Source organism: Aotus nancymaae, unplaced genomic scaffold, assembly GCF_030222135.1.
Source record: "Aotus nancymaae isolate 86718 unplaced genomic scaffold, 86718_ANA_hifiasm-v0.15.2.pri h1tg000033l, whole genome shotgun sequence".
Taxonomy (NCBI): domain Eukaryota; kingdom Metazoa; phylum Chordata; class Mammalia; order Primates; family Aotidae; genus Aotus; species Aotus nancymaae.
The window spans coordinates 45,092,005-45,100,626 of NW_026988447.1; positions in this window are offsets into that span (position 1 = coordinate 45,092,005).

Consider the following 8,622-nt stretch of genomic DNA (forward strand, 5'->3'; position numbering starts at 1 on the left):
AGTTCTCATTGTTCAACACTCACCTATGAGTGAGAACATGTGGTGTTTGATTTTCTGTTCTTGTGTCAGTTTGCTGAGAATAATGCTTTCCAGATTCATCCATGTCCCTACAAAGGACATGAACTCATCGTTTTTTATGGCTGCGTAGTATTCCATGGTGTATGTGTGCCACATTTTCTTTATCCAGTCTATCATTGATGTGTATTTGGGTTAGTTCCAGGTCTTTGCTATTGTAAACAGTGCTGCAATGAACATTCGTGTACATGTGTCCTTATAATAGAATGATTTATAATCCTTTGGATATATACCCAGTAATTGGATTGCTGGGTCAAATGGAATTTCTAGGTCCTTGAGGAATTGCCACACTGTCTTCCACAATGGTTGAACTAATTTACACTTCCAGCAACAGTGTAAAAGTGTTCCTATTTCTCTTTTCTAACACACACACACACAGACACATACTATTACATTTACATGTTAAAAATGCCCTTGTTTCCACTAAATACCTGATAATGATCCAGAAGTTCATTTCTGATTCATATCCTAGCAAAACAATAAGATCTCCTATAGACCAATGGAACAAAACAGAGGCCTCGGAGGCAACACAACATACCTACAACCATCCAATCTTTGACAAGCCTGACAAAAACAAGCAATGGAGAAAGGATTCCCTGTTTAATAAATGGTGTTCGGAAAACTGGCTAGCCATGTGCAGAAAGCAGAAACTGGACCCCTGCCTGACACCTTACACTAAAATTAACTCCAGATGGATTAATGACTTAAACATAAGACCTAACACCATTAAAACCCTAGAAGAAAATCTAGGCAAAATCACTCAGGACATAGGCACAGGCAAGGACTTCATGACCAAAACACCAAAAGCATTGGCAACAAAAGCCAAAATAGACAAATGGGACCTAATCAAGCTCCACAGCTTCTGCACGGCAAAAGAAACAGTCATTAGAGTGAATCAGCAACCAACAGAATGGGAAAAAAATTTTGCAGTTTACCCATCTGACAAAGGGCTGATATCCAGAATTTACAAAGAACTAAAACAGATTTACAAGAAAAAAACAAACAAGCCCATTCAAAAGTAGGCGAAGGATATGAACAGACACTTTACAAAAGAAGACATACATGAGGCCAACAAACATATGAAAAAATGCTCATCATCACTGGTCATTAGAGAAATGCAAATCAAAACTACATTGAGATACCATGTCACGCCAGTTAGAATGGCGATCATTAAAAAATCTGGAGACAACAGATCCTGGAGAGGATGTGGAGAAATAGGAACACTTTTACACTGTTGGTGGGAGTGTAAATTAGTTCAACCATTGTGGAAGACAGTGTGGAAATTCCTCAAGGACCCAAAAATAGAAATTCCATTTGACTCAGCAATCCCATTACTGGGTATATATCCAAAGGATTATAATCATTCTATTATAAAGACAAATGCACACAAATGTTCATTGTAGCCCAGTTTATAATAGCAAAGGCCTGGAACCAACCCAAATGTCCGTCGATGATAGACTGGACAGGAAAAATGTGGCACATATACACCATGGAATATTATGCAGCCATCAAAAACGATGATTTCGTGTCCTTTGTAGGGACATGGATGAACCTGGAAACCATCATTCTCAGCAAACTGACACAAGAACAGAAAATCAAACACCGCATGTTCTCACTCATAGACGGGTGTTGAACAATGAGTACACACGGACATAGGGAGGGCAGCACTACACACTGGGGTCTGTTGGGGGGAAGTAGGGGAGGGACAGTGGGGGGTGGGGAGGTGGGGGGAGAGAGCATGGGGAGAAATGCCAGATATAGGTGAAAGGGAGGAAGGCAGCAAATCACACTGCCATGTGTGTACCTATGCAACAATTTTGCATGTTCTCCACATGTACCCCAAAACCTAAAATACAATTAAAAAAAAAGTTAAAAAAAAAAAGAGAACAATGAGATCTCCAAGACAAATATAATTATCCGGCTTCCAAGCAAACAGATGAAGTTTCTTAGAAAGGAAAGAAAAACAGGTTACTGTAAGAATGCTTTTCAACAGCAGCATACTAAAGGAGACAAAAGGTTCGTATGAAAGCTGTTATTTGTCCCCTCCAAACCTCATGTTGAAATTTGATCTCCGATGTTTAAGTTGGGACCTTAGGCAGGTGTTTTGGTCATGGGGACAGACTTCTCATGAATTAATGCCTTTCCAAGGGAATAATTTCCCATTCTATTAGCTTCTGTGAGAGCTGATTGTTAAGAAGAGGGTGGTACCTCCTGCCTCCTTGTCTTGCTTCCTTTCACCATGTGATCTCTGCACGTGCTGGCTCCCTTGCACCTTCCACCATGACTGGAAGCAGCCTGTGGCTCTCCCTAGATGCAAATGTACAATCTTGCACTTTTTTGGACGTCGGAATTGTGAGCCCTATGAACCTTTTTTTCTTTGTAAATTATCTAGTCGCCAGTATTCCTTTATAGCTACACTGAGCAGACTAAGACAAAGGCCATAGTAAAACATACAAGAACTCAAGAATATATTTCATTTACATGTTCTTTCTAAGGAATTGACTAGAAGATGAACTTCATCAGAGTTGATCAGGGAACCTTCTATAGAAAACTACTAGTGAGAACTTAGATTAAAACAAATGTGGAATAAAAGCTTATATGCTTTAAAAACTAAAAAATGAAAGGAGAAGGGAAAAAAGGAGAAGACAAATTAGCTCATGGATTGACACACAAATAATAGACAGTGGTTAAAGGATATTTTTTAAAGCTAATAAATGTAATATTAAAAGCCTGAGTAAAGAAAAAGGAAGGCCAGAGAATTATATAAAAGTATTAGGCTAAAAATCATTGCTACAAAAATATGCTCATTTATGCCAAAATATTTAAAATAGAATAAACAAAACAGACTATTCAATGAAAGACACACGGGAAGTACAACATAAGGTAATTGGAAAAATAGAGATAAAAATATTGGTCATATTAATAAATGCAAACGGATTCAATTTACCTATTTAAATAAGATCTTCTTAAAAGCAAAATTCAACTCTATGCCACATACAGACAATACACTGAAAATGAAATTATTCAGAAACTCTAAAAGTAGATGAGTAGAAAGCATACCAGTCAAATGCAAATGAGAGTAGAGTTTAGATTTATAGTCCTGAAATCTAGGTAGAAGTCAGTAAAATCATTAATAGAGAAAAAGAGTCTTTCTAATGTGAAAGCTGCCATTTACAATGGAGATATAAAGTTATAAATACCTATGCATGATTTAATGCAGAGGCAATCTATATAAAGCAGAAATTTTGAAAAGGAATAGACAGAAAAACCCTAAAAGGTAGAGACTGTACCATACTACTTTTGGTCTGAAGGTCAAATGGACAAAATACTAGGTAAGGATATAGAAGATCTAACAACATGATGAACAAAGGAGGTCTTATGAGTACATAGACAATTTTGAACAATAATAGAGAACAGAGCTTTCTTTTTCTAGTGCACATGGGCTACTTTAAAACTTTACCATGTGTTAAGTCCAAAAGGAAAAATTGATGAGTTCCTGTGGTAGGCAGAATGACCTCCAAAAACTGTCTATGCCATAATTCCCTAAATTCTGTGAATATATTACATGGCAAAAGGCACTTTGCAGATGCAAATAAGGTTATAAACCTTAAAATAGGGAGATTATTTGGAATTATCTGGGTGTGCCCAATCTAATCACATGAACACTTAAAAGCAGAGAACTTTTTCCAGGTAAAGTTACAGTGATGAGGCAGAAGTTGAATTCAGAGAGATTCAAATCCTAAGAGAGGCTTGCCTTGTCATTTGCTGGAAGAAGCCACATGGAAAGTAAGCATGAAGAGGAATATGGGCAGCCTCCAGGAGCAAAGACTGGCCTTTAGCCTCTAGCTACCAATGACATGGGGACCTCAGTTGTATAACCACATGGAACTGAACTCTGTCCCCAACCTAAATGAGCTAGGAACCAGATTCTCCTCCAAAACATCAATATAAAAGCCCAGTCCAGCTGATGTCTTCATTTCAGGCTGGTGAGACCTCAAGCAGAGAACTTGCCAAGCTTGACTTATGACTTACAGAACTGTAATAAAATTAATTCATCTTATTTTAAGATGTTAACTTTGTGGTAATTTGTTACGGCAGCAGTAGGAAAATAATAAAATTCCATGAAGCAGAAGTTGTAAACAACAGCGTATGATCACAAAATACAGTAAGATTAGGTTGGTGCAAAAAATAATTGTGGTTTTTGTCATTGAAAGTATGGCAAAACCTCAATTATTTTTTCACCAACCAATTAATAAAAACAAAAAAATTGGGGGCTCAAAAGGCAAACACATCCCAAACTACAGAATTTCTAAAGCAAAGGTAAAATAAAAATCTGGTATATCTGAATCTTTAAAGCACTAAAAAGAAAATCTAAAGCCTTGAATAGTTACGTCAATAAAACCAAGAGTAAAACATCTAACTTATAAAAGTAAAAAAGTATCAAAATAAACCAAAAAAAAATAACAATATATAATAAATCTGATTCTCTGAAAAAAATACAATGGAAATTAATTATTAGTTTTCTTAACTAAGTAAAAATTTTAAAAATCCCATAAATACACAAAGAAATGAAAGGGGGAGATAACTATTGAAAAAAACCACTAATTTCTTAAGAAACAATTTACACAACTCCTGGTGAATACATTTGACAACCTAAGAAAGCAGGCAATTTTCTAGGAAAATATAATGTATCCAAAATTGATGACTATAGAGAGAGAAAGTTCAAAAATTTTTATAAAAAATTAGAAAATAGAGAAAATTATGCAAGGGATACCATATTAGTTCTCACAGTGCTAATAAAGACCTACCCAAGACTGGGTAATTTATAAAGGAAAGAGTTAATGGACTCACAGTTTCACATTGCTGGGGAGGCCTCACAATCATGGCAGACAGCAAAGGAGAAGCAAAGACACATCTTATATGGCAACAGGCAAGACAGCATGTGCAGGGGAACTCCCGTTTATAAAACCATCAGATCTTGTGAGACTTATTCACTACCACTAGAACAGTATGGGGGAAAAAAACATCCCATCATGATTCAATTATCTCCACCTGGCCCTGCTCTCGACATGTGGAGAGTATTACAATTCAAGGTGAGATGTGGGTGGGTACACAGCCAAACCATATCAGCTACTCTCCACCCTCACCAAAAGCAACAGGCTCATGTGGTTTTATGGAAGAAATTATACCAAATCTTTCAAGACCACATAGCTCAAATGAAAATCAAACTTTTCAAATAAAATAAAAGGAAATTTCCAAATTATTTTTATAAGAAAATTTGATTTAAGCCTGATAAAGCCTTTTCCTCAAATATTAGTGATAACTCCTAAAATAGAAGGTTGGCAAACAGAATCCACTAAAACATTAAACAATCATGAACCAAGTAGGCTGTCTTTCATTCTGCAAGAATTTTTTTAAATTATGAAATGTATTAATATAATCAATTACATCATTAGATCAAAGGAAAATATTTTAAGATACTGCAATGATATAAAACCAAATTTAATATTTATTCCTGATACATTAGTAAACTAAGAGTCAATGGATAATGCCAGATTCTCTCTTTATGTGGGAAAATCAGAAGCATCCTGCTAAAGCCAGGAACAAGACACCATCTCCCTACCTTAAATTTTTTTTATGATTGGATGTGAACATCCTTGGAATGCATTTGTTTAAATTTTCTAGTCAAAAATGTTTAGTGGGCAGGAATCCTAGCCTCCAGTTTTAGGAAAAAGTCATAAACAATTTAGAATATTTATTTGTTCATAAAAATATACATTATAGCACATGCTATGTTACCTATTAGGAATAAAATGGTAAATTAGATACAACCTAATCCTAGATGGTAAAGCCTTTTTACCTTCATAAGAATATTAGAGGCCTTCATATAAATATTAGAGACACATTAGAATCACCTGGGGAACTCTTAACACCAATGCTCAGGCCCTACCTGCAGATGTTCTGAGTTAATTAAAAAGTGATTCAGGTGGCACTGATATGCAGCCACAGCCCGAATGCTTGTGTAGAAAGAAAGAAAGGTTTGAACTGGTTGGAAGCTAGTCAGTGATCTTAGAAGCGAATGGCTTGCCCTAGCAGATACAAAATCATAAAGCCTCTATAATTAACACAGTGGATATAGACACGTGAAAAGACAGACGGACATCAGAGTAAAGGGCAAGGCCAAGAAATAGACCCAAGTACATATGAAGTAATCCCAGGTGTAAAGCAATTTAACACTATAAAGTGCTGCATAAGAAACCGTGGTAGACATACATAGAAGCATACGTCGTCAATGAATGCTGAAGATGAAGACAATGTTTGATGATTGTGTACTTGATAAAGATGAACTTTTTAATTAGTGAGTTTGGGACAAGTAGTAGCTTTCAAGAAAAAGAAAAAGTTATGCTATAGATTAAATCTCAAATTGATCAGCAATCTAAACATTAAAAATGAAATCATACAAGTAACAGAATAACCCATGGGTAAATTTATTTCTTGGAAATGAAGACAGTCTTTCTAATATGACTCAAATTGTAAACACGTAAAGAAAAGGTTATAAATTATTTTAATCAAGCCCCATATACATGGCTTAAAAACTGTTTACCCATTTGCCTTAAAATACAATCATTTTCAACATGAGGCATGTTTTTTTTTTCCTTTTCTCCTACTCTTTTTTTCTACAAATTGCAAATACTTGGCTTTTGTTAAACTATCTCTATATTTAGAAATCAATTAAAAATCACCAATTAGGACATTTGTAGGCAAGCAATAACAGATAGTCATTCTATATTGAAATGTTTTATTTTTGCAAAGAATCATTGTGTTTTATGATTACCATGGTGCTTCAATTCAAATGAATACAATCCTTAAGGAAAGCAAGCTTACAAAAAGGCTTTTATTCTTTTACCTCAATCTTCAAATTGACATTTAACATATATTTTAGAATTAAAGTTTACCACAAATATCACTCCTCTCACTGAGAAGCAATACCTTTAATGAGTAGGCATGAGAATGTAGAAAATGTCTGACTCCCTTTTTATAGGGTAGATATGAAGACAAAAATAATAATGCATATGAAAGCAATTTAAACACTATATAAAGTATCGGACAAGATATTGTGGTAGACATATTCAGAAGCTAGAAATGTCAATAAATGCTCATGACTGTGTTCCAAAATACCTTCAGAGAATCCAGACATATTTTATAACTTAAACTGATACATATCTATTTTAATAAAAATATATTTATGTGCATAAAGCCAAGATGTTAATAATGCCATACTATTTTTCAGTGTAATTATAAATACTTACATTTGATAATATTAACTACTTTGTAAAATTAAGCAAAATATAAAATTAGGATGAAAATACGCTATTGTGCAAATATTTTCCACTGTATTATTTCGGTCTGCACAAATTACCATTCTCTAAGGAAGAATGGAAACTTGCTAATTTAAAATGATGATTTAGAATTTAGAAGCAGGACAATGACGATTATACAAAAAGTGATGTGTTGTATGTTCCCATTGTCCTTCCTATGGTGTAGGAGCCCAGTAATTAACCACAGACAGCGGATTATGATCTAAAAGGGAAATTTTGTGCCTAGAAAATAAAGCTTATTGGGGTGGGCTAGACACTATAAGTAGCACAATCTCCAATAGTCCTGATTTCACAAGCTTTGGGTCCAATTCGGGATAAACTCAGTAGACTGGAACCAGCATTTTCAAAGCCACCAAAACATTCATTTACAGTTCAAACTAGAAAATTTACTCCCTGATTCTTTTTAATGAAACAAAGTAAATTTTGAGCTGCTTTCTTAATATAAGATCCATTTTCTAAGTGATTATTTTAACACAAACCAACCCCACTAAGTCTAGCTGGAAAGAGAAGAGTGAAGAGAGGGAAAGCAGCTCCACTATGGGGTGGCAGGGCTCCAGGTCACATGCTCTTCTGGAAAGGTCCCCCAGAAACTCTGGCATCTGTGTTGACTCAGATTCTTGTTAACACTTGTATCACGCACATTAAAAAGGATGAAAACTTTAAAACACTAGTAGGAGGGGTCAGTTGCTTATGTCACCCAGAACACATGGTGCTGTCATGCCTGCCCTTCCTCCTTCTCCAGGCAGGTGTAGCTGAAGGAGCTGCTTAGAGCCATCCTCCTGCTGTGAAGGTCTCAGTCATTTTCTCAGATGTGCTATCGACAGTGTCTTGCCACTAAACCTGCTGAAATAGTCACTGGTCCATGAGAGACAAAGCTTGCCACCAGTTAACCAGAGCACGTTGGTTGTAAGATGTCACCAGGTGGTTCCATGAACCCTTAAGTTCTAACCCCCAGACCAAGGTGAATTTGGGCTTCCGAGTGATATAGAAATACAGGCCTACTAATTGTGGGGCTTTGGCCAGTGTTTCTTTTCCTTGGTGGTGGACACTGGCCAACATCCATCATTGAAAGAGCCATCTCTGCCCTGAGCTTGCCAACCACAGAAAACTCTGAGAAGAATAGGCTTCTGCAATTTCATGGCTATTCTGTGGGTCTCTTCTCAGACTG